At 37.6% G+C, this 8,969-nt stretch overlaps 1 pseudogene; it reads right to left on the reverse strand.

The window, feature by feature from the left end:
• Nucleotides 1–7,709: 7,709 nt before the first annotated feature.
• LOC121482462 lies at nucleotides 7,710–8,682 on the reverse strand (annotated as a pseudogene).
• Nucleotides 8,683–8,969: the final 287 nt, after the last annotated feature.

Consider the following 8,969-nt stretch of genomic DNA (forward strand, 5'->3'; position numbering starts at 1 on the left):
AGCCACCCCAAAATTTATATGGAGCAACTGGAGACCCTCAATAGTCAAAGCAACCTTAAAAAAGCAAAGCTGGAGTCATCACAACGTTAAGATACAGTACAAAGCTGAAATGAACCAAAAAAAAGTCTGGTCCTGGCATGAAAATAGATACATAGATCCTTTGATCAGAAAAGAAAATTGAGAAATGACCCACAGCTATATGGTCAACTCATCTTTGACAAAGCAGGAAAAAAATATCCAATGGAAAAATGACAGTCTCCTCAACAAATGGTGCTGGGAAAACTAGACAGCCACATGCAAAAGAAGGAAACTGGACCACTTTCTTACACCATACAAAAAATAAATTCAAAATGGATGAAAGACTTAAATGGGAGACCTGAAACCATAAAAATCCTAGAGAACACAGGCAGTAACCTCTCTGACATTGACCATAGCAACTTCTTTCTAGACATGTCTACTGAAGCAAGGGAAGCAAAAGCAAAAATAAGGTATCGGGACTACACCAAAATAGAAAGCTTCTGCACAGCAAAGGAAGGAATCAACAAAACTGAAAAGCATCCTACAGAATGGGAGGAGATATTTGCCCATGACATATATGATAAAGGGTTAATATCCAGAATCTATAAATAACTTAAAAAAATTAACACAAAAAAATAATCCAACTGAAAAACAGGCAGAGGACATGAATAGGCATTTCTCCAAAGATGACCTATTGATGGCTAAGAGATGCATGGAAAATGCTCAACATTACTGATGATAAGGGAAATACAAATCAAAACTACAAGGAGCTATCACCTTATATCTGTCAGAACAGTTATAAGCAACAACAGAAGAAACAACAGGTGTTAGAGAGGATGCAGAAAAAGAAAAACCCTCTTACACTGTTGGTGGGAATGCAAACTGGGGCAGCCAGCCTGGAAAACAGTATGGAGGTTCTCCAAAAAGTCAAAAATAAAACTACTTTATGATCCAGTAATTGCACTCTTGAGTATTTATGCAAAGAACACAAAAATAATAGTTCAAAGGGATACATGCACTCTAATGTTTACAACAGCATTATCTACAACAGCCACATTATGGAAACAGCCTAAGTGTCAATCAACTGATGAATGGTTAAAGGTGTGTACACATACACACACACACTGGAATATTGCTTAGCTATAAAAAAGAAGAAATCTTGACATTTGCAAGGACATGGATGGAGCCACAGTACTATGTTAAGCAAAATAATTCCATCAGAGGAAGACAAATACTACACGATTTCACTCACGTGGAATTCAGGACACAAAACAAATGAGGAAAGGGGATAAAAAAGAGAGGCAAACCAAGAAACAGACTCGTAACTACAGAGAACAAACTGATGCTTGTCAGAGGGGAGGTGGGGTGGGGGGCTGGGTGAAACAGGTGATGGGGATTAAGGGAGGCACTGGCTGTGATGAAAACCAGGTACTGTATGGAAGTGTTGAATCACTATATTAGTTTCCCTGAAACTGGTATTACACTGTTTGCTTCTGAATTTAAATAAGAGCTTTAAAAAAAAAGAAACTTCCAAGAATAAAATGATGCCTCCTCCTTATAATGTATTTAAATATTTGAACTCAAATGGATTATATTCTAACTACAGAGTACCTTAAATTATTTAAATAATGTACTGAGATGATCATGCTCTAAAGAAATCTGGTAAAATTTAGTTAATTGGATTTTTTGGAAATTGAAAGCTACATTGCATCTCCTCCCCCGAAAAGGAAAAGTATATCACTGCATCATAACAAATTGTACCTTTCTGTAAGAAATAAAGAAAAAAGAAAGAAAAGAAAGAAATCAAGATATAAAACTGGGGGGGGGGGGGTGCCTGCGTAGCCCAGTCAGTGGCTGTGTTCATGATTCCAGGGTGTTGGGATCAAACCCTACTTTGGACTACCTGCTCAGCCTCTCCCCCTGCTTGAACTCTCTCCTTCCTCCACCCCCTTTTTCTCAAATAAGTAGATAAAATATTTTAAATATATATAAAAGGTAAACTGATATTCTTTTATAATGGTATATCCATCCATGGTTACTAAGGCATATTCACAATGCAAAATATTGTAAGTAAGCACTTGAAAGTTACTGTTTTCCTATATACACATAAAATGAAAAAAAATCCACATGATTTATGTGTGCAATAAAATTCTTCACATTTATGCAAAGAGCTAATCTGAAAACTAGATTTTTTAAAAATCAAGTGATAACATACAATATTTTTCAGTTAATGTAGTAAAACTGCAAGCTTTTCGCAGATACAATTTTTTAGAGCTTGTAAGTGAAATGTATAGATTTTTTCCACCATTCTTGTGATTTTATTATTATTTTTTTATCAGGAAGAGCTGAATGCATTTGTCTTTTGGTATATGTTATTTTTCTAAGAACACCAATTCTCACTATAAAATATTTTCCCACCTTTTTAAACTTTTTTTCTTAGCCAAAGAAATATTAAAGATTGCAACTATCTGAAGGTTTTTTGACAGTCACTGAATACTTCTAAATACAAGAGAAAATTTCAAATTCACTATCTTAGAGAATATCAAGAGACTTCTATCTTTAGTAATTCTATACAACTCAAAGATTAACAAAGCTATATATTACAGGGGAGACATTTAGCTGTGTTTTTAAAGATTTATTTATTCATTCATGAGAGACACAGAGAGAGAGGGAAGGGCAGAGGCACAGGCAGAGGGAGAAGCAGGCTCCATGCAGGGAGCCCGACGTGGAACTTGATCCCGGGACCCCAGGATCACACCCTGGGCCGAAGGCAGGTGCTAAACCGCTGAGCCACCCAGGTGCCCCATTTAGCTCTAAGCAACCTCCAGTTCTCACCATTTCATCAGCTCAATTTCTGCCTCTTCTGTACCTACTCAAAGCCCCAGCCCAACCAATCAAGCTCCAGTGACTTTCATACAGAGCAGGTGACATTAAATGACAATATTTTGTCCCAAACACAGTTCATCTTACTTTACCTTATAATTCAGGAATCAGGAATCACACACTTCATGAAATGTATTATTAAAAATATTCAGCAATCTTTAAAAGCCACAAGTCCATGGTCACTCTTTACTTCCCTATCACTGAAACACCTAATAAAACATTTCAGAAGAATCCAAAGCCACTGCCAGGGACTGAATGCCATGATGAAGTATTATTGCATATGCCTTCTCCAGCCACTCATTTTATTGAATGATTAAAAGTTTATGTGAACGATATGTCTCACAGCCATAAAGAAATGAGAAACTGCATGCTCTTAATTTATGATCTGTTATCATAATGTAGGTAGGATACACACATTTGCAGTAAGACTTCATGCCAAGTGAGAGATACATGGTTTTAAGGTGTCTGTTCAAACGGAAGGCCATTTATGGTAAGTCTATTTGCTCAAAGTGATACATTGACCCAGAAAAATCATCCACTGCTTTAAAGATCACTTTAGGATTGTTAATGTGATTTATGCACCCTTTACTTCTAAATCTGAGAGGAAAGTTTGCACTTTCTACATAAAATGACTGTAATTTTGGTTTAATTGTCAAACGAACTGTGTATTGAAAGCTTATGTGACTGAACTTTCTAAGAGTCTTATGAGGACGCAAATGGTCTCTAATTCAGAAACCCTGTCCCTCAGACCAGGGCTTCTCAATGTCCATAAAAATCAATGGTGATCTTATCATCTTTCATATTCTGATTCCATAGATTTGGAACAACGCCTAAGATTCTGCACTTCCAATAAACTGGTGATGCCAAGGCTACAAGTCCCTAAACCACACTTCAAGTAGCAAGCAAGGGTTTAATATTACCGTTTTATTAACAAGGTAAGTCCTAAAAATTGGATGAGAAATTAGAGAGCCCATCATGACATCAATCTTAAATCCTGTAGGGCAAGTTAAAGAAAAAAAAAAATGAATGACAGGAGAGAGTTTCGTATGCCAGAGTGGCTGGAAAACCTTTAGGGCTTCATCATCACCCTGCAGGACTAACTTCAGATTACTTTCTCTCTGCTCACCTGCAACCTACCTTACCTAAAATCTATTATGTAAATTCTACATAAAGCTGGATATAAGTCTCAAGGGAGGGATCTGTAAACTTCCATGGGGATAAAAATGTACATTTGTATTAACCTCTAACACTTCAATTATGAATATAGACAACATGCTTTCGTAGTAGTAGCAGCAGTGACTGCAACTTTACCATTATCAACTTCATAGATATAATACATAGTATAGGCTACAAAATTATGAGTTATTAAATCTGAGTGGCAAGACAGTTATATAATACAATAAAAACACACATCACTGCAAAAGGGCTTAATATTCTACTACTGTATAATTTAATAGTCCTTTGTATTTTATTTTATGCACGTAAATATATTTTTCTTAGAGGAGTATCCTGAGCTGTAACGGGACTACCAAGGGGATTCACACCACAATCATCTCAACCACAATACGCCTACCTCCTGTTTATCACTTCTATCTCTGATTAGATTATGATTCTCCCAGCAACAATCTGATGCCCCTCCACTCCTCCTCAGGTCAGGCTAGGTTTCTGCCCTTGATTTTCCAATAGAACACTCTGGGTATCTTCATCATTGTGTTTATGACTTTCTTTTGAAAGTTTATGTCCTTGCAAGTATTTCTACCACACTCCAAAAGCACTGGAAGGAAAGGAAACATGACCTCTATGTATCTTTCACATCTGGCACATAAAAATTATTTTGTACATTACTGTTGAATACTCTAAGAAAGGAAACAAAATGATGTGTAACTCAAAGTAAGCATAGGGATTAAATGTGATGCAGAGGAAGACTTCCAGTAAGAAAGAACATAACCAAACTGGCCTTTGCAACATATATGGGCTTCAAATCAAAACAGTGTATAACTTACACAATGCACAATATTACATTCCCATTATATCTCAACAAAGATGGAAAAAAAAAGAAGGTATAGAGAAGACTGTTGAGTTGGGCCTGCTTGAGAGATCAATAGTATATTTGTAAAATCAGACAAGTGGAGGCAGGATGTTGGGTCCCACTCAAAATGAGAGGTCTGGTTTGGGTGTTGAGTGCTGTCTTGTCATAAGAGCTCCTTGATCTCACTGATTCCTACCCAGGAACTCAAACACCAAAAGGAGCTCCGTATGAATTCACTTGTCAATCTGCTCTAGGAAGAGCTAGGAATTTTCATTGATGTATTTGGCACCTACAAGGTAGCTATAGTTTTGTACCTTTTCCAGGTACTGTTTAACTTCAGAGTTTTCAGATGTACTGAAAGCACAAATGTTTGCTATGACTCAATTGATTATGAATCATGTGATTGGAAGACCTACAGCATTCTAAATAATTGATAATATATTGATGAACTGAGAAAATCAGCCAAAAACCTACCCAGTGCCAAACTGGTATCTTAAAGCATGGATCCTGAATTCTATAGGGAAAAGCTGTGCTCAGCTACTACTAACTATTCACATACTAGAAAAGTATAGCTCAACTTTAAAAAAAGTCTTCCCTAGCTCCATTATTACTACCCTCTTCTAGGCTACCATCAGGGATTGTCTGGTTTCAAAAACAGCCATCTAACTACACTTCCTGATTCTTCCCTTGTCCCTTTTCATCTTAACCAAGTTTCCAGGGTTATTCCTGAAAAACCAAGGCTGATCATGTCACTCCTTAAACTCTCCAATGATTTCCTCATTGAATCAAAACAAGTCAAAATCTTTACAATGTCAACCCAGAGCCCTAAAGTACCTGGCCCTCTATCACCTCCTCCTGTCATTTCTTCCCCTTGCCTCACTGTACAAGAACAAGGACCTTCTTGTTGCTCCTTGAACCCACCAAGCTTGTTCTTCCAATAGATTCTTCTTTCACTTGCTGTTCCCTCTACATAGAATGCTCTCCCATCTAATCTCTGCACAACTCCTTATTTCACTGCCATCAGGTATTTGCTCACATCAGTATCTGAACAAAACCTTTCTGAAATGGAGCTTCTCTAAAATTTATAGGACCCTCATCACCATGGAACCCCTTTGCACCCAACATGCCTTATTTTTCTCTATTAGTACTTATCAGTACTTGAGATACCATCTCTATTTTTTTGGCAAATGTCTGCCTTACTCTATATGAATGCAAGCTTCCTAACAACATGGGTTTCTGTTTTTGTTGTTCTTTACTACTGATCTACCAGATATAGAACAGTGCCAAGTCTCTATAGTAGACTTTATATTTTTTTCACGGAAATGAAGGAAGGTGATAAGAAAGCAAGCAAGGGTTTTATGTGTGAAGCACTAATATAGACATAAAATATATTAGTGGTTCTGTTTCTCAACAATCCTAACATACTTCCTAAGACAGTATATACAAACTAGACCCTTATAGTCCATCCTCCATTCTACTACCAAATTAATTTTTTTAAAAAAACTTTATTTGAATCATCCAGGGCTCATCACACCAAGTACACTCTTTAATTGCCATCATCTATTTTATCCATTCCCCCACCTCTCATCTGGTAACCATCAGCTTGTTCCCTATAGTTAAGAGTCTGTTTCTTAGTTTGTCTTTTTCCCTTTGCTAGTTTGTCTTGTTCCTTAAATCCCACGAATGAAATCATGTTGTCTTTCTCTGACTTATATTGCATAACATTATACTCTCTAGCTCCATTCATATTGTTGCAAATGGTAAGATGTCATTTTTTAGGGCTAAATAATATTCCAATGTGTACACACACACACATACACATTCTTTATACACTCATCAATTGATGGACACCAGCTATTTTCATACCTTGGCTACTATAATGCTGCTTTAAACGTAGGGGCCCATGTGTTCCTTTGAATTAGTATTCTTGTATTGTGTGGGTAAATACCTAGTAGTTCAATTCCTGGATCAGAGGGTAGTTCTATTTTTAACGTTCTGAGGAATCTCCAAACTGGTTTTCAGAGTGGCTGCACCAGTTTGCATCCCCACCAACAGTGCAAGGGGGTTTATTTTCCTCCACATTCTTGCCCACACCGTTGTTTATGTTGTTGATTTTAGCCATTCTGACAGGTGTGAGGTGATATGCCATTGTAGGTTTGATTGTATTTCGCTGATGATGAGTGATGATGAGCATATTTTCATGTGTCTGTTGGCCATCTGTATGTAGGTCTTTGAAGAAATATCTGTTCATGTCTTCTATCCATTTTTAATTGGATTATTTGGTTTTGGAGTGTTGAGATGTATAAGCTCTTTATATATTTTGGATACTAACCCTTTATCAGATATCAAAAAGAACTTTAAAGCATTAAAGACCTTTGAAATACCTTTAAGTTTTAATTCCCAAAAATACAGAACAAACATTCCTACTTAATAGACTTAAAGTTTGAATTGTGAAATGTTCAGTGTGGCAAGGTGGACTGAAGAGGAAGAAAACAGTCCTAGAACTTTCTCAACATAGTGATAAATGAGGTCAGCTAGGAAACAATACAAATCATTTCCTTTCTGTACACATTTTTATATAGTTTTCATGTGGTACATTTTAAGATGGCACATTCCAATAATTATCATATGCAGAGAGCAATCCTTTTATAATCCTTTACATCTATATATTCCCCAGGATATCAACGTTAAAGTGTTTACCACCTTGAGCTCAATCAAGGTATGGTATCATTTCAACGTGAATCCTGTATTGTCCCATGAGGTCATGGCATAACTGATTTTATGGAGAACAGGTAGTTCTCTTAATTGAATTAGTTGCTCTGCTGTCTTCCACACTGCGAACAGTATCCACAGTTATTCCTGTGTCCTGTAATGACCAGTGACCCTCTGCTTCCAGAGGCCTTCTGGGAAAGAAAGTGGAAAAGGCATATATGGATATGTGTGGTATCAAATTTTCATCATCCAGTCAAATAAGAACTGTGAACTGCAAGACTTAAAATCGTCTCAGAACACTTCCACTTGGACATCGGAGAGCAACAACTACTTGTTCGGCTGTTTCAAGAGGCTCTTCAGGTAAATCAAGAACCACCTCCTGTGGGGCGCCTGAGTGGCTCAGTGGTTGAGCATCTGTCTTTGGCTCAGGTCATGGTCCCGGGGTCTTGGGATCTAGACCCGCATCAGGCTCCCCGGAGGGAGCCTGCTTCTCCCTCTGCCTATGTCTATGCCTCTCTCTGTGTGTGTCTCATGAATAAATAAAGTCTTAAAAAAAAAAAAAAGATCCTCCTTCTGCATGGGCTACTCAGCAGATGGTGAAATTTTGGTTAAAGGCTTAGGCAAGTTTCCGCTCTTTGCTACTTCTCTTTGCTGCTGCTCTGCATGATGCATTAAAAGATGTCTGACTCTCATTTTCAAGCAGTAAATCTTCATCAGCCCCAAGTTCACGACCACTGCTTAAACTTCCAGGTCTCACCTATCACCTGATAAACGTGCTATTAGAGTTTTCTCCATGTCATTTCCTGGTGAGGTTTTAGAACATTTTTTATGTATCTGCTGGCCTTTTCACCCTGTGCCTCTTTTTTTTTTTTTTTTTTTAGTCTGTTCTCATTCTTTTCTTCTTCTTTCAGATATACTTGGGATGATTTAAATGAATTAAACCACGAGGTAGTCAGAGAAATAATTGAAGGACGAAGAGTAAGCAGTAAGGAAATCTGGCCACACAGCAAAATTAGGTCTTTAACTCCTAGATTAGGCATCCCATGCCAGACAAAGAGGGAGAGAGCAGAGAGGAGGAAATGTCAAGGACCCCCAAGAGAAGCCATGGCTGCAAGAGCCCCACCCCCTTCCCAAATTAACCTTTCTAAAAAGTTATTATTATACAAACCCCTTGGGGAAAAAGAAAACTCAGTGGCTTCCTCAGAATTTCAGGGTAAAGTGCTTAGCAAACACAATTATTCACTGTCCTGCCCCTGTTCTGCTTCTAACTCTCCCTTACGCATTTCACACCCACAGAGGTATTGCTCCAGATGTATATTTGTAGCTC

Source organism: Vulpes lagopus, chromosome X (assembly GCF_018345385.1).
Source record: "Vulpes lagopus strain Blue_001 chromosome X, ASM1834538v1, whole genome shotgun sequence".
NCBI lineage: Eukaryota > Metazoa > Chordata > Mammalia > Carnivora > Canidae > Vulpes > Vulpes lagopus.